An 18,565-nucleotide genomic window follows, 5' to 3' on the forward strand; every position below is an offset into this window, starting at 1 on the left:
CAGGAGCCCATTGGCCACTGATTGGAAGATAACATGAACCAACACTGTCTTCGTGGGTTTTTTTCCCCCAAACTCCCTTGCCTTTTTTCAACAGCAAAATGATTTTGAGTTGTTCGGGGGCAGTCAAGGGCTGGGAACTTTCCGGAAAAAGCTATTATTATTATTATTATTATTATTATTATTATTATTATTATTATTATTGTTGTTGTTGTTGTTATGTATATAGGTAAGACACTACTTTTTTAAAATAGATTTATCTTATTTATATGAGTATACACTCACTGTCTTCAGACACACTAGAATAGGGAATTGGATTCCATTGCAGAAAGTTGTGAGCCACCATGTGGTTGCTGGGAATTGAACTCAGAACCTTGAGAAGAGCAGTCAGTGCTCTTAACCACTGAGCCATTTCTGCAGCCCAAGTCACTGCTTTTTTTTTTTTTAAGATTTTTAAAATATATAGGTAAAACATTACTTCATTTTTAAAAGATATTTTTTATTATATCTTATTTCTACGAGCATACTGTAGCTGTTTTCAGACACCAGAAGAAGGCATCGGATCCCAATCTAGTACAAATGGTTGTGAGCCACTGTGCCTGGTTGCTGGGAGTCGAACTCAGGACCTCTTGGAAGAGGCTAAGCCATCTCTCCAGCCCCTGAAACTTAACTATCTTACTGCATGAGTCTAAGCTTCAAAGTTCTCTCTCTCTCTCTCTCTCTCTCTCTCTCTCTCTCTCTCTCTCTCTCTCTCTCTGTCTCTCTGACTCGGCTGTAATGAAGAATGAAGGTTACGTTCCTCAGGAGGTTCAGTGGCCATAACCGGAACAGACTGGATGAACGGCAGCCTGTGCTAATGGCTCTGGCTTCCAGCTGTGCCGGTATGGCTGCACGCCTGTCTTGGGGGAGTTTCCTCAGTCAATCAATAAGAGTGCTTGGTCATGATGGGGGTGAAAGTTCGCTGACTTCAGACCCTGAAGGCTGTGTTCCAGTTTATTCTTTGCGAGGGTGTCCTCTCTGTCAACAGTAAGGACCAACTCCTATTGACCCCGCTTGCCTCTTTATCTGTGGACCTTGGTTCTGTTGGCCGTGTCCCATGCTTCAGTTCTTACTGTGGGTTTCCATAGTGCAGAGTTCCTCAGAGAGGAGGAACTTAAAAGGTTACTCGAGGGGTTGGGGATTTAGCTCAGTGGTAGAGCGCTTGCCTAGGAAGCGCAAGGCCCTGGGTTCGGTCCCCAGCTCGGGGGGGGGGGGGTGGGGTGGGGGAAGAAATAAGGAAAAAAGAAAAAAAAAAAGGTTACTCGATATCTGAAATGCCCGTCGCAGTAACAAGTGTTACCACCACTGCTCCATGCGTACAAATTCATTTTAAAAACTCATTTGTTTTTGGGGAGCTAATGAGATATCGTTCAAGGTGGAAATAGGTTTGAAACCTACCCAATCTAGTTCCAAGGCCTGTGTGCTTAATTATTAAGCTAGATGACCTCTTATAGTCCGGACTAGTTGGAAGGAAAGAAAGAAGACGTGAGCTGTAATTATGAGTGCCCTTTTGTCCTTTGATCTGTCTGTACCTATTTTTCAAAATCGAAATGAATGTGCCTCTAATTAAAGATTATGAATGGGTGGGATGAATGCTTATAAAGTGCTGTGATTAATATATTTGTAGTTATTAAATTATTATTATTATTATTATTATTATTGAGAGAGAGAGAGAGAGAGAGAGATATGATAACTTTGTGAAGCTGGTTCTCTACGTCTACATTTAATGGGTTCCAGGAATCAAACGTCGGTCCCAGCTTGTGCAGCTGACACCCACTGGACCGTCTCACACTGGCTCTAGGCTATCAATGTTTGAGAAAAATAACGACTACATTAAAACTCACCTTTGTCTCCAAAAGGGACCTTAGGACCTCAAATCAGTGTGTGAAACTTAATTTTAATTCCTAAACAGAAATAGTAACTTAAAAATTTATGTCAACTGAGCAACTAAGAACTTCTTTAGCTTTTATTCAGTGACACTCCTTCAAAGTACTTTAGCTGGCTAAGTGAATAATCGCATGATACAACTTTATTGCCATCTAGCGGCAGTGTGGAGCATTGCAGAAACGCTTGCCGAAATGCTGAGTTTTCTCCCCCATTTCTTGTCAGCTACTGCCTTTGTCTCTACATTAACCAGTTCTCTGAGTGGCACCTCATGACTCCCTTACCAGAAGCTTTGGCTGTACATTATGTTACTGATTGGATTTAGAACAGATTGTTTCTTTAGATTTCTCATTTCGAAGGCACCATTGATCTTGGGAAGTTGCACGACTCTTCATCTAAGAGACAAGTCTCGGAACCAGCAAATGGATGAAAGGTCCTGTCGTCAGATGATCGATGTGGGAAAACACCTGTGACATAGGATTAAGTTATTATGAGATTCTTTTTTTTTTTTTTTTTTTTTTTGGTTCTTTTTTTCGGAGCTGGGGACCGAACCCAGGGCCTTGCGCCTCCTAGGTAAGCGCTCTACCACTGAGCTAAATCCCCAACCCCTATTATGAGATTCTTTAGAGACAGAGGAAAAGGAAGAAGAATCAAATATGACTTATGTGTTGCCGTGGGGTCAAACTGTGTCAAGCATGTAGCAGCATGAACAGAAAATTTTATCATCTCACACAGTCTGTGACTCCAGAGTTTCTTAGATTCAAAGCCTGGCTTCTGGCAGTTTCTACAAGCCAGGCTGGGTCACCTGTCCAAAACAAACCCATTAAAGAGATAAATAGCATTGAAAAGCTGAAGTTTATTTACTCTGGGCACATTGAGAAGAGGAACAAACCAATAAAAGGCCCACTGACCTCAAGTCTGTCTTTGTCCTGATGGGAACTTTAGGTTTAAGTTGAGGCTCCTGGAAGCTGGCCTCAAGTCGTCAGAACTGTGTGAAATCTTCCTGGGGCTGCAAATTCCTCTTCTGGATGGTATAGGAGATTTATCTTTTTTCTTCCTCCAGCATGGATTCCTAGGAGTCTACTATTTTAATAATTGTCTGATAGCAACCCCTGCTTCTGGGCCAGGTCTCACTTTATATCCCTGGATGGTCTAGAACTCAATACATGGCTCAGGCTGGCCTTGCAACTCATTGCAGATCAACCTGTCTCTCTTCCTCACGAGTGCTGGAATAAAATGTGTGGGTCAGCGCATGAAGGCAAGTGTTTCCCTTTAAAGAACCTTCTGTCAGGACAGTTCCATGGGGCCCAGGCAATAGGGCGTGGCTTGGCTGGGAGTTCTGTCTCAAAATTCTTATTCATTTGTGGGGCTGCATGGTCTGAGAACTCTACAGGGTAGAAGGATCTGTTGCTAGACTCTCGTAGGAGGTGGGTTTGGGGGTCTCGTTTGCTGCTGTCTAGATTCTCTGTTTCTCAGCAACTAAGCCCCTTCCATGGACTTGCTTCTCCTGAGCAACAGAGATCTGGGTCACTGTGATTGGGAACTACCCAGGCTTGTCACCGATGGTCGGGTTTTCAGTAAGGCTGGCTACTACACCGCTACCAAGCCTTATCAAACAGTAGCAGTTTGCACCATTTAACGGCTTCAAGGGAGAGGAACTGATGGGCCATGACTTTGCCTTCACGGCTTTGTTCAGTCTTGCCATGCTGACTGTGACTGGCCTTATGCTGCAGTCTCATAGGGGATCTCCCTGGCTGCTCCCGTTTACTGGGAGAAGATCTTCTGTTGTGCCAGCTGCTTCAGGGGCAGATTCATTAAGTGGGAGTAGTGAGGGTGTGGGGCACATTGGTCCAGTCTGGATAGACAGGGAGCCCTGTTCTGCTTTTCTGCTTTTTTCTTTTATCATCTATCTATCTATCTATCTATCTATCTATCTATCTATCTATCTATCTATCTATCCATCCATCCATCCATCCATCCATCCATCCATCTATCTATCTATCTATCTATCTATCTATCTATCTATCTATCTATCTATCTATCCGTAGTTCCCACGGCAGGTTGCTGCCATGCCAGTCCCATACAGAGACCGCCTCTCTTGAGACTCTCTTGCTGTGGACTCTGCTCACATTCCCAGCATCATCCCCTGTGGTTATTGCCACAATTCCCAGTATCCCATTAAAATCAAAACTCTGGAAGCTTGTAATTTATCAATCGGATTTCTATCAGTCAATCCTCACCCCACAAAGCATCCAAATAATAAACTCTGAACCAATTAATATTGATATAAACTGCCCACCTAGATAAAATAAAAATTGTCCTATAAAAATCCATCCCTTAAAAAAATCAACCCCTTATGAAATATTCATAACTACCTGTGGCCCTTTAAGGCCACTCGGATCTGGGCCGTCCTTCTCTGCCTCCATCTCTCTCCTCTCCTCCAAAACTCTGTGCCCGCCTTACTTTTTCACTGCCCAATCACAGGCCTTGCCTTATCTTGTGCCTCCCTCCCCTGCATTCAGACAGCAATCCACATCTGATACCCTCTTCAGGCCTTCCTGGATACTCGCATGCATATGACACACATAAACTCATGCAGGGGCACAGATACAAATGCATTAAAAAACAACCAAACAGGGGTTGGAGATTTAGCTCAGTGGTAGAGTGCTTGCCTAGCAAGCGCAAGGCCCTGGGTTCTGTCCTCAGCTCCGGAAAAAAAAGAAAAGAAAAGAAAAAAAAAAAAAAACCCAACCAAACTCTGAAACAAAAGGAAATAGAAACAGGACCTGGAGAGATGGCTCAGCAGTTAGGACTGCTTGCTTCTGTTCTAGAGGACTGGAGTTTGGTTTGCTGTACCCAGGTCATGCAACTCACACAGCCCATGATTCCCCCTCCAGAGGATCTGGCGCCCTCTTCTGGCTTCAGCAGGCACTTATACGCATGTGCACACGCACATGCAGGCACTTAGGTATATGCACACACACACGTGCATATGCACACACACACGTGCATATGCACACACACGTACACACAAATAAAAACAGGATCGTGTCTTCAAAAAAAATCCCCAAGAAGTTAAAACACTCAGGATGGTGACTCTATCTGGGTCATTCAACAGCTGATGTTGACAAGCCGGAAAAAGGCTGAATCCTGCCTGTGGGAGGTTCTATGCAAAGCAGTTCAGAAAGAAACCTTGACGCTTTCAACATGGCTCTGGGGTAGGAGCCAGAAATGAAAACCTTCCCTCGATTGGGACCACAGACACATTCTTGTGGTTGTTGGGACCTGACTCTATCCAAGGATTGAATAAAAGGTCAGGGAGAGAATTTAATTCAAGGTGGCCTCTGTATGGTTTTGAGCCATATTTGAGGCGCGACCTTAGCTTCTCTCTAGAGAAACTTGACTTCAGTTCAAGTGAACAGCAGTTGACAAGACTTAGTGGATGCTAAACACATGTTAATTTCAGTCATATTAAACTACAAAAAATATGTGTGGCAGAAGTAGTGAGATATATATCGCCTGGGGAGAACAGAGCAACATACCTCAGAATTAAGCCTTCGAAATTATCTACACGTAGGGGGGGAAGACAAGGAAGAGACCAAGAGGAAGTGAGGCCAATTGTGCACACTGTCACATGGGCCACCAGCACCAAAGCTAGAACAGTCTCCTTAGAGTAAGTGCTTAATGCCAGTTGCCCAGTGTTAGAGAGTGGGTATAGGCTGTGGTGTGGGGTAAAGGACAGAAATACTTTCTTATGGTCCCGAAGGCTGGGAATGTACCAGAGGCTGGTTCCAGGGAGGTCTCTCTTTCTGGATTGTAGTCAGCCTTGCATACAGGTGTGTGTGTGTGTGTGTGTGTGTGTGTGTGTGTGTGTATTGCAAACACACTAATCTTAAGGCCTTCTGAATTAAGGTTCTTCCCTTATGACCTCATGGATGTATAACTACCACTTGAGAGTCCCATCTCCAAATATCGTCATTTTGGGTTAGGGTTCAATGTGTGGACCTGGAGGGACAACGGCGCAGTCCCTCACAGTCTATCTTGCATGTTTTTGTTAAATTAATTTCCCATAGTTCCCTTTCTTCCCTTCCTTCCTCCCTCCATTTCTTCCTTCCTCCTTTCCTCCTTTCCTCCTTTCCTTCCTTTCTCTCTTCCTCCCTTCCTTCCCTCCCTACTTCCGTCTCTGTTCTCTTTTCCTTGGATTTTTTTTTTTTAAGGCGAGGTCTCCTATAGCCCAGGCTGGCCTCCCACCATTCTGTAGCCAAGAATGACAGCATACATCATCTGAACCTCTCGCCTCCACCTCCTAAATGTGGGGTTAGGGGGGTGTGCCCCTACTTGTGGCTTTAGCACCCCATTTCGGATGGCTATATCCTTTCATGTGGACTACAACTGGTCTTTTCTGTAAATGAGCCTGCCTCATCTTCTGTGGATCCTTTCTGAAGAAATTTTCCTTGTTTTCCCAGTATCCCCCTACGTTGTTTATGTATAACTTACCTGCCAGGAGAACCAAAGTGAGGGCAGAGAGCCCTGGGATGCAGCAGGGAGGTCGAGCAGCCAGAATGCTGAGGAGAGGCAGAAAGAGACAAAGGGCCTTGCTGCACCATGTGGTACAGCAGCCAGACACACTATTATTAAGAGAAAGGACCTTTCTTCCATCAGGTAGACAGACTGTCAGCTCAGAACAATGATCTCTTTTCCTAACTGATGTGACTTGGTGAAAAGTCTGTCTGTCTGTCTGTCTGTCTATCCATCTAATTTTTTATAGGGTCTTACTATGTAACCTTGGCTGGCCTTGAACTCACAGAGATCCTCCTGCCTTTGCTTTCTGAGTGCTGGGATTAAAAGTATGCTCCACCATACATGATTCTACTCTAGTTTTATTGAGGAAAGATATGCTTTCTTTATGTTTTAATTTAATAATTGAGAATTTCATAAAGTATATTTTGATCATAATTTCCCCTTCCTTAATGTCCCCCAGATTCTTCCCTAACTCCCCACTCACTCAGATTTATTTTCTTGCTCTCTCTTACAAAGCAAGCACACATACACACACACACACACACACACACACACACACACACACACACACACACACACACACCTGTGGCATCTGGCTTGTGTTGGCCAACTACTCCCAAGTATGAGGCCTGCCCTGGAGTGTGGTGGCCAGGTATAGATTGTGGTCTATAAGTAGGTGAGGGCTGGCACAAGTTTAGGCAAGGCCTGTGACTGGGCTCTGAAAAAGTAAGGCAGGCACAGAGTTTTGAAGGGAGGAGAGGGGAAAGAGAAGAGGAGAAGAGTCAAGATGGAGGCAGAGAAGGATGACCCAGATCTGTGTGACCTTAAATGGCCATGGGTAATTATGAATATTTCTTAAGGGATGGATTTTTATAGGACAGTTTATCTTATCTAGGTGGGCACTTTATATCATTACCAATTGGTTGTGAGTTTATTGTGTGGATGTTTTGTGGGATGAGAATTTTAGATATAAATCTGATTGATAAATTGCAAGCTATTTGAGTCTTGATTTTATCGGGTTGCTGGGAGCTGACACTATAACCATTAGGGGGTGGATGCTGGGAATGTGAGCAGAGGTCCGTGGCAGAGAGCCAGAAGGGCGACCGCCGCTGGTACCAGCGAATAGCTAGAATTAGCATGGTGTGGTGCCCCAGAACCAGCCGCCGCTGAGACGAATATAGCCTACTAATGCCATATGGCTCAGCCATGCCAGCTAGCGAGGGATTGTGGTTATTTTTAATATTTACCGCAACAGTCAAGTGTTTCTTTAGACTTGTTTTCTGTAATGCCTTGTGAGCTGGTAAAATCTATCACCGTCTGATGTTTAAGAGAGAATGGTGCCTACAGTTTTATTTAAAGCAGGGGCTCCAAATCTTAACAGTCAGAAACTAGTTAAACTCAAGAAAATTGAAAGTGTCTAGAGACAATTCTGTGGGAGGTAGAGGCCAGCTATACCTCATCCTGGAAGCTCCGGGGCAGCTTACGTGGTGTGCTCTGTAAATAACTTGTCAATGTTTCTTCAGTAGGGGAGAGTTTAAAAATGCTTTTGTGGGAGAGGCAGATCCGAGTCAGATCTCTTCAGTTTCAGATACTTCTTACTCTAGCCACAGCCTCGAATGCACCCCCTTTCAAAGCATACACAGGATCCATCAAGACCGGGACTCCTTCAGCACCCACCTCTGGTTCAGTAGCCTTCACACACCCCAGGCAACTTTACCTACAGTCTCCAAGTGGCTTATTGTCTCTCAACCACAGGGGACATCCCTTATGAAAGAATCTTGATAAACACAGCATCCCATCATTTAAGTCTGATTTGTCTGGTATGTTGGAGCCTGCCTAATCCAGTTCAGGCTGCTACTAGGTATTGACAAAAGGAACCTTGCTAACCTCAGCCCCTTGCAAAGGGAGATTAGAAAGTCTGAGTGGGGTCCTCTGGTATGGCCGGGGGGGTTTATTTTATTTTACCTTATTTTTGAGACAAGATGGGAACTTAATGCAGTAGTAGGATACCTACAAACCATTGGGGTGGAGAGTGTAGATTATGTGAGGAATACAAGCCTGGGTAGCAGATACTCGACTACTTATTAATGATTTTGAACCCTGCCTCTCTTCCCAAATTATCTTTTCTTTGCTCTCCTCACCCCCCACTCGGGTCTTATATCCGGTGCCGGTCTCCAAGTCCCTATAGAGCTAGGATGATCTTAACCTTCACGACCCTTCTGTGTCTATCTCCTGGGCTCTGGAGTTACAAGTGTGCCACCAGACCTGGTTTATCTGTCCCTGGGATTGCACCCAGGGCATTGTGTACACTAGTTCAGTATTCTACCATTTAACCACACTCCTGACCCCTTGAGCAATTTCTCCATTGTAGAATGTAAGAACAGCGACGGCACTGTCAGCATGGGATGGTTGAAAGGATTAAGCAATATAGTACGTATAAAGCTACTAGAATATTGGGACGAGACCCAAGTCAGCGCCATAGCGGTATCCCACGCACTGTGACCCGCTTTGAACCTGGAAAGAGTGATCTGACATTTAAACGTTTAAACATATGAGCCACACATGAGCCACATGTGTTTCCATGGGCCTTGGGTGGTCATGGAATCGAGTGTTTTGTTTTTTTGTTTTTGGTCCTTTAAAAGCCACATCTCGTTACAGAAACCACAGCAAACACCATGTATCAAGCGGAAAGGACCACTTATTTATTATCTCTCCATGTCAGGAACCATCTGGACCATTTTCTTAGAGCAGCTGTTTAGCAAATTAACTTCGGAAACGGGGACACCACGGAAGGTCTCCCGGTTAGCACATTGCACACAAGCGGGGACAGATGTAGAAAAACTTTCCCAAACAGCATTAAGCCACATTCCAGCCACGTAGAAAACCACGGTGACGGCACGCATCCTTCAGGGTGTTCGAAGAAGCCCGGGAAACGTCAGCAAAACTCTCACTGCCAAGGGAAAGACTTAGAAATGAGTCTAAGTGCAAAATGGCTTTAAAAACGTCCCCGAGAAGACTGGGAAACCATTGAGCTCCTTTCGTCCGAGACAATGGCTGTTGCTAATTATACCTTCTGATTTGTATTAAGAGGTAGCTCGTTCTCTTCCGGTCCCAACATGCTATGCCAAACCTGAGGATAAGAAGAGTTTTAGCTTCTGCTCTCAGGGACTTGATGGTTTCATTGACAAGCAGATAAACTGACCCATATAGTGTTCTCAAGGGTTGCACGGACACCACCACTGTCCCCATTATGAACTGTGTAAGTGTGCCAGCTTCCGTTCTCCTAAACATTGGCTTCTTGTTGGATATTTGGTTTACTGTGCATCTTTCTTTTTCCTTTAAGATTTATTTCATTTTGGGGGCTAGCGAGGAGTCTTTTGGTTAAGGGCATTTGCTGCTCTTGTAGAGGACCTAAGTTTGGTTCTGAGGAACCAGTATGCGCACATGAGTACAGTTCTCACAGGAGCCAGGTGAGGGTGTCCAATCCCTCAGGGGGGGGGGGAGAGTTATGGCTGCATGTAAACTGGTGCTGATTTGGGTGTAGGCACCAAACTCAGCTCCTTAACCACCAAGCTATCTCTCCGGACCTTGAGACAGTCTTATGTAGCCCAGGATGACCCCCCAGCTCTCTATGGATGACTGATCTACTGACCTCTACTTCTCAGGTTCTGGGATCAGAGCTGTACACCCATGTAGGCAGCTGACAGCTCCATTATTGCCCATGGAGACTCTCTTTCAGTGTTTATCATTCGTCAGCATGCACACTCTAATGCCTGTTTCACAAAGAGGCTGTTACAATTACATCAGCTGCTCTCTGTGGAGTGGAATACAGTGTGGTGGGTTTGAAGTGTTCAGTTAAAGTGCAGCTGCTAGCTAACAATATTGTTACTGTCATAGACTGTGAAGTAAAGAGAAAAGTCCCATTTTCCTGGCCCCACTGGCTGTGAGGACAAAGAGTACTTTTATTTGATAGGACAGTAGGATGTTGGTTTTAGGTTTGCAGTTTTCCCCCATTCTCTCTCTCTCCTCTCTCTTTCCCCATACAGATACATATGTGTGTACACACACACACACACACACACACACACACACACACACACACACACACATCCATACATCCATACTGTGGTGATTTGAATATGCTTGGCCCAGGGAGCGACACTATTAGGAGGTGTGGCCTTGTTGGAGTAGGTGTTTCCTTGTTGGAGGAAGTTTGCCATTATGGGCATGGGCTTTAAGACCCTTATCCTAGCTTCCTGAGAATCAGTCTTCTCCTAGTGGCCTTCAGATGAAGATGTAGAACTCTCAGCTCCTCTTGCACCATGCCTGCCTGGCTGCTGCCATGCTCCCACCTTAATGATAATAGACTGAACCTCTGAACCTGTAAGCCAGCCCCAATGAAATGTTGACCTTAAAAGAGTTGCCTTGGTCATGGTGTCTCTTTGCAGCAATGCAAACCCTAAGACAGACAGACAGATAGACAGACACACATATCTATCTATCCATCCATCCATCCATCCATCCATCCATCCATCCATCTATCTATCTATCTATCTATCTATCTATCTATCTATCTATCTATCTATCTATCTATTTTATGATGGGATGGGAGAAGTTCTAAGAGAAAAGATTTCTATGTGGTCTTCAGTTAATCATCTCCCATGAACCCTCATTCCTTCAGCTCCTTCACCTACCCCCTCACTGCCCCCATATAAGCCTTTCCCCCCAGAGCACACCCTTCCTCCACCTGTCTTTTAAAGTATTCATGCTGTCATAACCATTGGGGCACAGCAGGCGCACCTTATAGTGCTCATGGGAGGTCAGAAGATGGTTTTGTGAAATAGATTCTCTTCTTTTTTCCTTTTTGTGAGGTCTGGGGCTTGAACTCAGGTAATGAGGTTTGCACCACAAGTCCTTTACCTTCTGGGGCATCTCACTGGTCCACCACCAATCCATTTTAAAGGACCAGGGCCCAGGGTCATGTAGCCAGCAGGGTTAAAAAGAAAAGACCATTGTTCTCTCTCTTTTCTTAAAAAATGTTTATTATTAGTGTGGGGGAGGGAGAGGGGAAGAGGGATGGAAAGGTGAGTGGGGTGGGGGCATACACATGCTATTGGTGTGTGGGAGTCAGAGGATAACCTTGTGGAGTTGGTTCTCTCCTGCATTCCTGTAGGTTCCAGGGATCTGATTCCCGTTGTCGCCTTGGGTGGCAATCACCTTTACCAGCAGAGCCCTCTCGCCTGCCCATTCCATTGCTCTTTCTAGGTTATCGCTCGCCCTTGAGAAGCAGCATAGGCTTTTAGTCCAGTTCAGTGCCCTGAAGCCAGGGAGCCTGGGTTCAAATTTCACACGACTTCCAAGTCCTATATTTATGGATGGTTTTCCTGTGAGAAGAGGAAGCTAACAATTAAAATTCTCCATGGCCGATCCTCTCATTTATGAAATGGAGATACGTGAAGGATTAAATGATTTACATTAGGTGCTCACAATAATGACTGTCTACTGTGAAGAGATGAGGTCATAGCCTGAGCCGTTCTCCTATTGGTCAATGCATGTGTCAGAGTAGACAGCTCAGTGATTATTTGCTCATTGAGCTTTTTCTCACTACATTTATTTACTTGGGTGTGTATGTGTATGGGCACATGTGTTATGGTACATATGTGTTATGGCACGCATGTGGAGGGCAGTGGTCAAGTGGCCAAAGCCAGTGCTTTGCTTCCATCAAATGGGTCCTGGAGAGTGGAGGAGACTTTCTCCTGTGAGTCTTCTTGATTCTGTTGTTTGGACACATCCCTGGTTTGCTTTGTAGCCTTGGCTGGTACTCACTTGAGCTGCGAGAGTGCTGGGGTTACAGGTGTGAGCCACCACCCCCAATATTGGGCCTCTGTAAGGAAGTAGGCTTGGTTTGTCCCAAGGCCCTTGCCCAGGCTGGGATCTATACAGAGGGGCATGGTTAATGGCTTGAATAGTGGGTCCCTTAGCTAAAGACCTTAGAGACAAGAAAGGCTCAGGAGAAATGTGTTTGTTTCTTCCATCCCAACCACCATGGGCCGCTCCTTTGATTTATCCATACACTGACTTGGCAATCTTTTAGAATCTGACCTGCCTCTAAGTAGAACGACGTTGAACTGCACCATTGGGGATGGGGGGGGGGAGAGGATATCACAGAACCTGGCTTTTATCCATGCTGCTTGTGTTTTAAATTAAGGAACTTTAAAACAAACAAACAAACAAACAAAACCCAAATTAAGGGTTGGGGATTTAGTTTGGTGGTAGGCACAAGGTCCTGGGTTTAGTCCCCAACTCCAGAAAAACAAAACAAAAAACCAAAACCCAAATTAAGGAACTTTTAGGATCACAAGGACAAGTTATCCCATGGACATAGATGTTTATTGTCATTAAGAATGGGCAAGTCTATATTTGAAAAAATACACTTCTTTTCCCCCATTATTGAGAGAGAGAGAGAGAGAGTGTGTGTGTGTGTGTGTGTGTGTGTGTGTGTGTGTGTAGGCCGTGTTGCATGTGGAAGTCAGAGGATAACTTTGAGAGTTGTTCTTTCTTTTTCAACATGCAGGGTTTTGGGTTCAAGCTCGTCATCAGTTTTGTGGCAAGCGCCATTCTCTGCTGATCCTTCTTGCCAATGTGATACCAATTTGTCTTAAAGAAGCTGGCCGACCCATCCTTCTGACCAATGTGCGTCCCACCCGAATGCAGAATACCTTAAGTTTAATCTCTGCCACTTCACAGCTTCATGTCATGCCAGACTTACAATTCCCAGTGATTTGTTGAGATAAAATTAAAACACTGAATGATTTTTTTTTTAAAAAAAAAAAGCTCTTGGTAAATGGTAGTAACAAGGAAACAGCTGAAAGAGTCAAAACCACCAAATTATTCTGATTTGATAATGTAAGTATTTTGTAAAACAAAACCCATTTGTGGTAAAATTGTACATAAATACCCATGCCAGGGCTTCATGTGTGATTGGTAAACACGCTACCAAGTGAGCTGCATCCCTACCCATCTCTCCTGTGGTGTTCTTTAAGTCTTTATGCTTTAAGTCTTTTATTTCAATAGCCTATGACACTCGTACTACAATCTGTTCTACATGTGATTGCCTTTGTTTGTTTGTTTGTTTGTTTGTTTGATTCTGTGGTGCTTTGGATAAAAATGGTCCCTCTAGGTCTATAGGGAGTGATATTATTAGGAGGTATGGACTTGTAGGAGTAGGTGTGACCTTGTTGGAGGAAGTGCGTCACTGAGGGTGGGCTTTGAAATTGAAGATGGGCAAGCCAGGCCCACTGTCACTCTCCAGTCCTGATGTCTTCCTATCTGAATCAGAGGAATTCTTAGGAATTCAATGATAAATCTGATGGTTTGACTATTAACCTTGCTGGGTCTAGAATCATTGAGGGGACGAAGCTGTCCATGAGGGATTATTTAGATTAGGTTAATTGAGTGGGGAGAGCCACCGGAATTATTATCTGAACCATTCCACAGCTATGGCCGGAACTGAACAAAAAGAAGAACAGGAGCTGAGTATATTCATCTCTCTTTGCTTCCTGGCTGTGGAAACAAAGTAACCAGCTGCCTCAGGCTCCTGTTGCCACTCCTGACTGTGGATACAAAGTGACTAGCTGCCTCAAGCTCTCCTGCCCACACCTCCACAGCACGATGGACTGGAACTTCAAACTGTGAGCCCAAGTCAACTTACTCTCTTCTTCAAGTTGCCTTTATAGGGTGTTTCATCACAGCAAGACAGATAACTTATACAGTAACCAAGAGCAGTTGTGGTAAGAGATGTCAGTGGCCCAGAAGAGGGAAAAAGCAACAACACCACCGGAGAGGGAAGATCCTGTAAGAAGTGTTAGGCTTGGTGATGTGTCCAAGAGGTGGTTGTTGAGAGGACAGTTAGTTAGAGCCAGGCTGACTCCATGACAGGCTGCAAATTAGCAGTTTGGGAGACTGGGTCTAGCTTTCTGTTTCCCAGAACTGGAAAAGTTCAAAACAAGTCAATTCTAGGAAAAAAATAAAAAAAACCCCACCCCTCAGGGGCAGCCAATCAGAAAGTCGCACTGTAAGACTCAACCTGAGTCTTAACTACCGGGAGATTCCTGTGAATGAGATGTGAAACCAGAGATCGATGCAAAAGCAAGAGGGTTATTATTCCAGCGAGCTGGGGTCTGCCTACATTGGGAAAAGAGGCGACACAGAGCTGGTTTGAATCATGGTTCAATTCCTCCCCGTGGTTGACCACTCTGGTTTCTACCCTGATGAGACCTTTAATTGTTTTACTTTTGCTTCTGACCTTTGGACCCTGCATTTTAAATTGCTTTGTATCCTTTGTTGAAGATCGCATTAATACAGTGCAAATAATGGTGCTTAGACACCAGTACCAGGCTACATGGCCGAAGAAACTGGGTGATTTCATGATTGAAACACTCACAGGAAAAAGGGGGGAAATGAAAGAAAAGGGCTAGTAATTTTCCACCAGCTTCAGGGCGCCAAACAGCCCCTCCCATCCAGGAGGGAATGTCCCAATCTTAACTGGCCCAGTTCTTGGAACGTCTCCAAGATGCCAGGCAGCCCTTTCCTCCCAGGCAGGGCTGTCCCAACTTTATCTAGAGGAATATAGATCAAGGGCCTTGATGTTGCCCGAGTCAGCAGCAACCTAAAGGTCAACTGAGCTCACCAATGCTTGTATGCCCAATCACCATCGCTGTAACTCACCCTTTACTAAATGTATCAAAAGTATACTAATGGATTATTTGGGGTCAACTTTCTTCCTGATGTAGGCAGACCCCAGCTCGCTGGAATAATAATCCTCTTGCTTTTGCATTGATCTCTGGTCTCATGTCTCATTCACCAGAGTCTCCCAGTAGTAAGTAGTAAGACTCAGGTCGAGTCTTACAGCACCTCCACCTAGCCTGGGCCAACCTCATGGGCAGACAGCCAGGAGCTGTAAAGCTGCCCCACAAGCTAGCTTGAGCCAAGTATATTTAATCAGAAAAAGCCCCTCAAATCCCCCCAAAGCCTTAACCAATCATGAAGGCACCCATACTGGAGATAGAACCAACCAATCAAGGGAAAGAAAGGTAAAAGTGCCCCACTCCTACCCTAAGGGGCTTTACATTGACCCTGCAAAGTCCACATCTGTCTTCCATCCTGAAGTATGCTGGACCCCTGCATGCAGGTTCTCTGCAGAATAAATGCCCTTTGCATTTATTGTGTACTGTTTGTATCTGGGCTACATCGAGAATCATGGGTCCACCCTTAAAAAATACAAGGTATCAACAAACCCCTTCTAGTTGATTTATTCCTTTCCTCTAGCCACTTAGATGGGCAGAAAACTCACCTGTTTCTCTCCTTTGTAACTTTGCATTAAGCAAACTCGGGCTCTAAGTCATCTATGCTGGGTTCATCTCACCTCAAAATTTTCATGTATCATGTATTTTTTCCTGTGGAAATGTGAACAAAGGTCTGCTTATCATACACAGACTATTAATAGCAGACTGAAGAAATGATTCTGCCCAAGTCTGGCTGAGTGAACCCGTGAGTTAATTTGGGTAGTTTATAGACATAAAGGCAAGGTGTGACTTAAAAGCAGATGCATCATCAAGAAGCCCACCACAGTGCAGGCAGTGACTCAGAAAGACTCCACCTTGGAGCTGTCTGTTCCCCTTGCAGGCATCTGGGCAAGCAGGAGAGACTCTCCTTCCACATTGTGAATTTCAGGAACTTCCTGAGCTTTGTAAGTGTGGTTTACTTCCTGAGCTTTGTACTTTCCACTTCCTGAATCTTATAAGCACATTTTTTTCCCTCCAAGAGGGAAATGCTTCAAATAGAAACATTGGTCTAATGAGATTCTCTTTTATGACTGGATTACTAGCCATGGGTAGAAAATGATGGTGTTGTTTACAGTTCTTGCCCGACCGAGCAAACAGCTTAGTGCTTTCTCCAAGAAGATGCTGATGAGCATTTTGAACTAATTTCTTTCAAACATTTTGCAAGAATTCTGTTTTTTCTCTTCACTTGAGACAATAACACTTTTTATTTATTTTGATACAGGGTCCCCCTATAAAGTCTTGGCTGGCCTGGAACTCACTATGCAGACCAAATTGCCCTTGAACTCCCAGAGTTCTGCTTGACTCTACCTTTTAAGTGCTGGGATTAAAGACATACATCACCACCTTGTAGGAAATCTTCACTGCCATTGGATGCATTTCTCGGTTTCCCAGTCATTGGTAAAATTCTGTGTGTTCAGCGTGCCAACAATGTATTCAAAACACTCCTCCTTTTAATTGACTTGTTGGACCAGGAAAAAAACTTGAGTGGTCCATCCACTCATATCTCTATGGCAAGGAACTGATGAGAACACCAAGGTCTTCTGCATATAAGTTTTTCCCTCCTGCCTTGTGGTAAGACCTTTTCTTTTTTTTTTTCTTTTCTTTTTTTTCGGAGCTGGGGACCGAACCCAGGGCCTTGCGCTTCCTAGGCAAGCGCTCTACCACTGAGCTAAATCCCCAACCCCAGGTAAGACCTTTTCTTGCTGTGCAGTGGATTTTTCTCACTTTGGTCTTGGAATTTCCACCTGGGGTTTGACCACCGGGTAGGCTGGGTGGATACCGTGCTTTCTTCCAGGGTCCACCTTTGCACCAGGGTCTTTGATATTTTTGCAGTTTTGAGCCTTGGCCTTCGGTCTCTCCCACCGGCTTCTTGGATTTTATTCTTCCTCAGTGTTTCATGGGTATTCTTTGAGCAGGGCTCTGTCTGGGAGGAAGCATTCCATCTTTCAGACGGAGCTCTGACTTTGGACGTGCAGCTTTCCAGCTGTTGACAGTTGCAGCCCGAATCACAGTGCCCCCAGCCTGGGATAATTTTCTCTGCTTCTGTGGGTTTCCAGTTATCTTGTAGTTCCGGCATTGTTTCAGGCGTCGTTTTTCAATCCAGCAACCTCCTTCTCGTCATTCTGTGTCTTAGATGTGAATTCCATTCCGCTTCTTTAAAACAAAGCCAACCTCGTCAATTTCTTTTTTTCTTTCTTTCTTCAGTTGGCAGTGTTGAGATGGCCAGGGATCCTCGCAGCTGCTTTTCAATATGTCATTACTCAGCCCTGGATGTAATTTTAGAATGTTGTGTGTTCCTGACTGTGGCACACACTGTCCCGATGGTAGTACATGTGAAAGTGGGAATGATCCACCGAAAAAATCTGTGACATTTGCACAATGTTTTTCGGGGTCTTTAACTCTGTGGCCACCAAAAAGGCTGGCTGGGCATTATAAATTACAGTTTAAAGTCAACTTTCATAAAGGTGGATAATTTCCCAGTGTTCACAAACTGGGAGAAAGGAGCCAGGGTTTGAACTTACGGCCCAGTATTGGCTTATAGAATCTTATATTTTATCTTATCTTATAGAATCTTATATTTTCAATACTCTTTCCATTTTGGGCCAGGGTGGACACCATGGGTTTCAGGACAATGTAATATTGATCAGAGTGTCACTGGAGTATCGATTTCTTCTCCTTAATTCAAACTTCCTTTTTCTCCAAGGCTCCCCCTCGGAGAGCAGTGTGCCTTCCAGTTGCTCTCAGCTAACATTTCCCTTCAGAGGAGAAGCTAGCTTGCATCTCCCTCGCTCCTCCTCGTCCTTAGCTGGTTGACTATCTGTCTCTGAAGCAGTGAGTGTAATCAGAGGCTTGAAATGCTGTGTTTGGGCAGGCCTGAATCGTGTGACTTTCCCCGAAGCCAGTGATGCCATCACTCTTGTTTAAATTACAGGGAAGGAGTGAGAAGGCAGTTCCCAGAAGAAAATTGAGCATTGTTACCAGAATGCTTACTGGGCACACATGACAGGGCACCCCTATGGGCTGGATTACAAGTTGCAATAATGGGCTCCCCCTTTTCTTAAGCTTCCAATTGCATTTGGCCAATGGAGAGTCCTGGCAGATTGAAGTCAAGGAGAAGAGTGGGGGAGGGCATTACCTTCCCTAACCCCCAGCTTTTTTCCTGTAAGGCCGTCCTATGTCCCTAAAGCTCACAGCTCCTATCAGACAGTCCTCTGCATACTTCAACCTGTTCCCCTTTGGGGAGCGGTGTGACGGTCCTTGTGCCCACAGACCTCCAGACC

This window comes from Rattus norvegicus, chromosome 20 (genome assembly GCF_021556685.1).
Source record: "Rattus norvegicus strain SHRSP/BbbUtx chromosome 20, alternate assembly SHRSP_T2T, whole genome shotgun sequence".
NCBI lineage: Eukaryota > Metazoa > Chordata > Mammalia > Rodentia > Muridae > Rattus > Rattus norvegicus.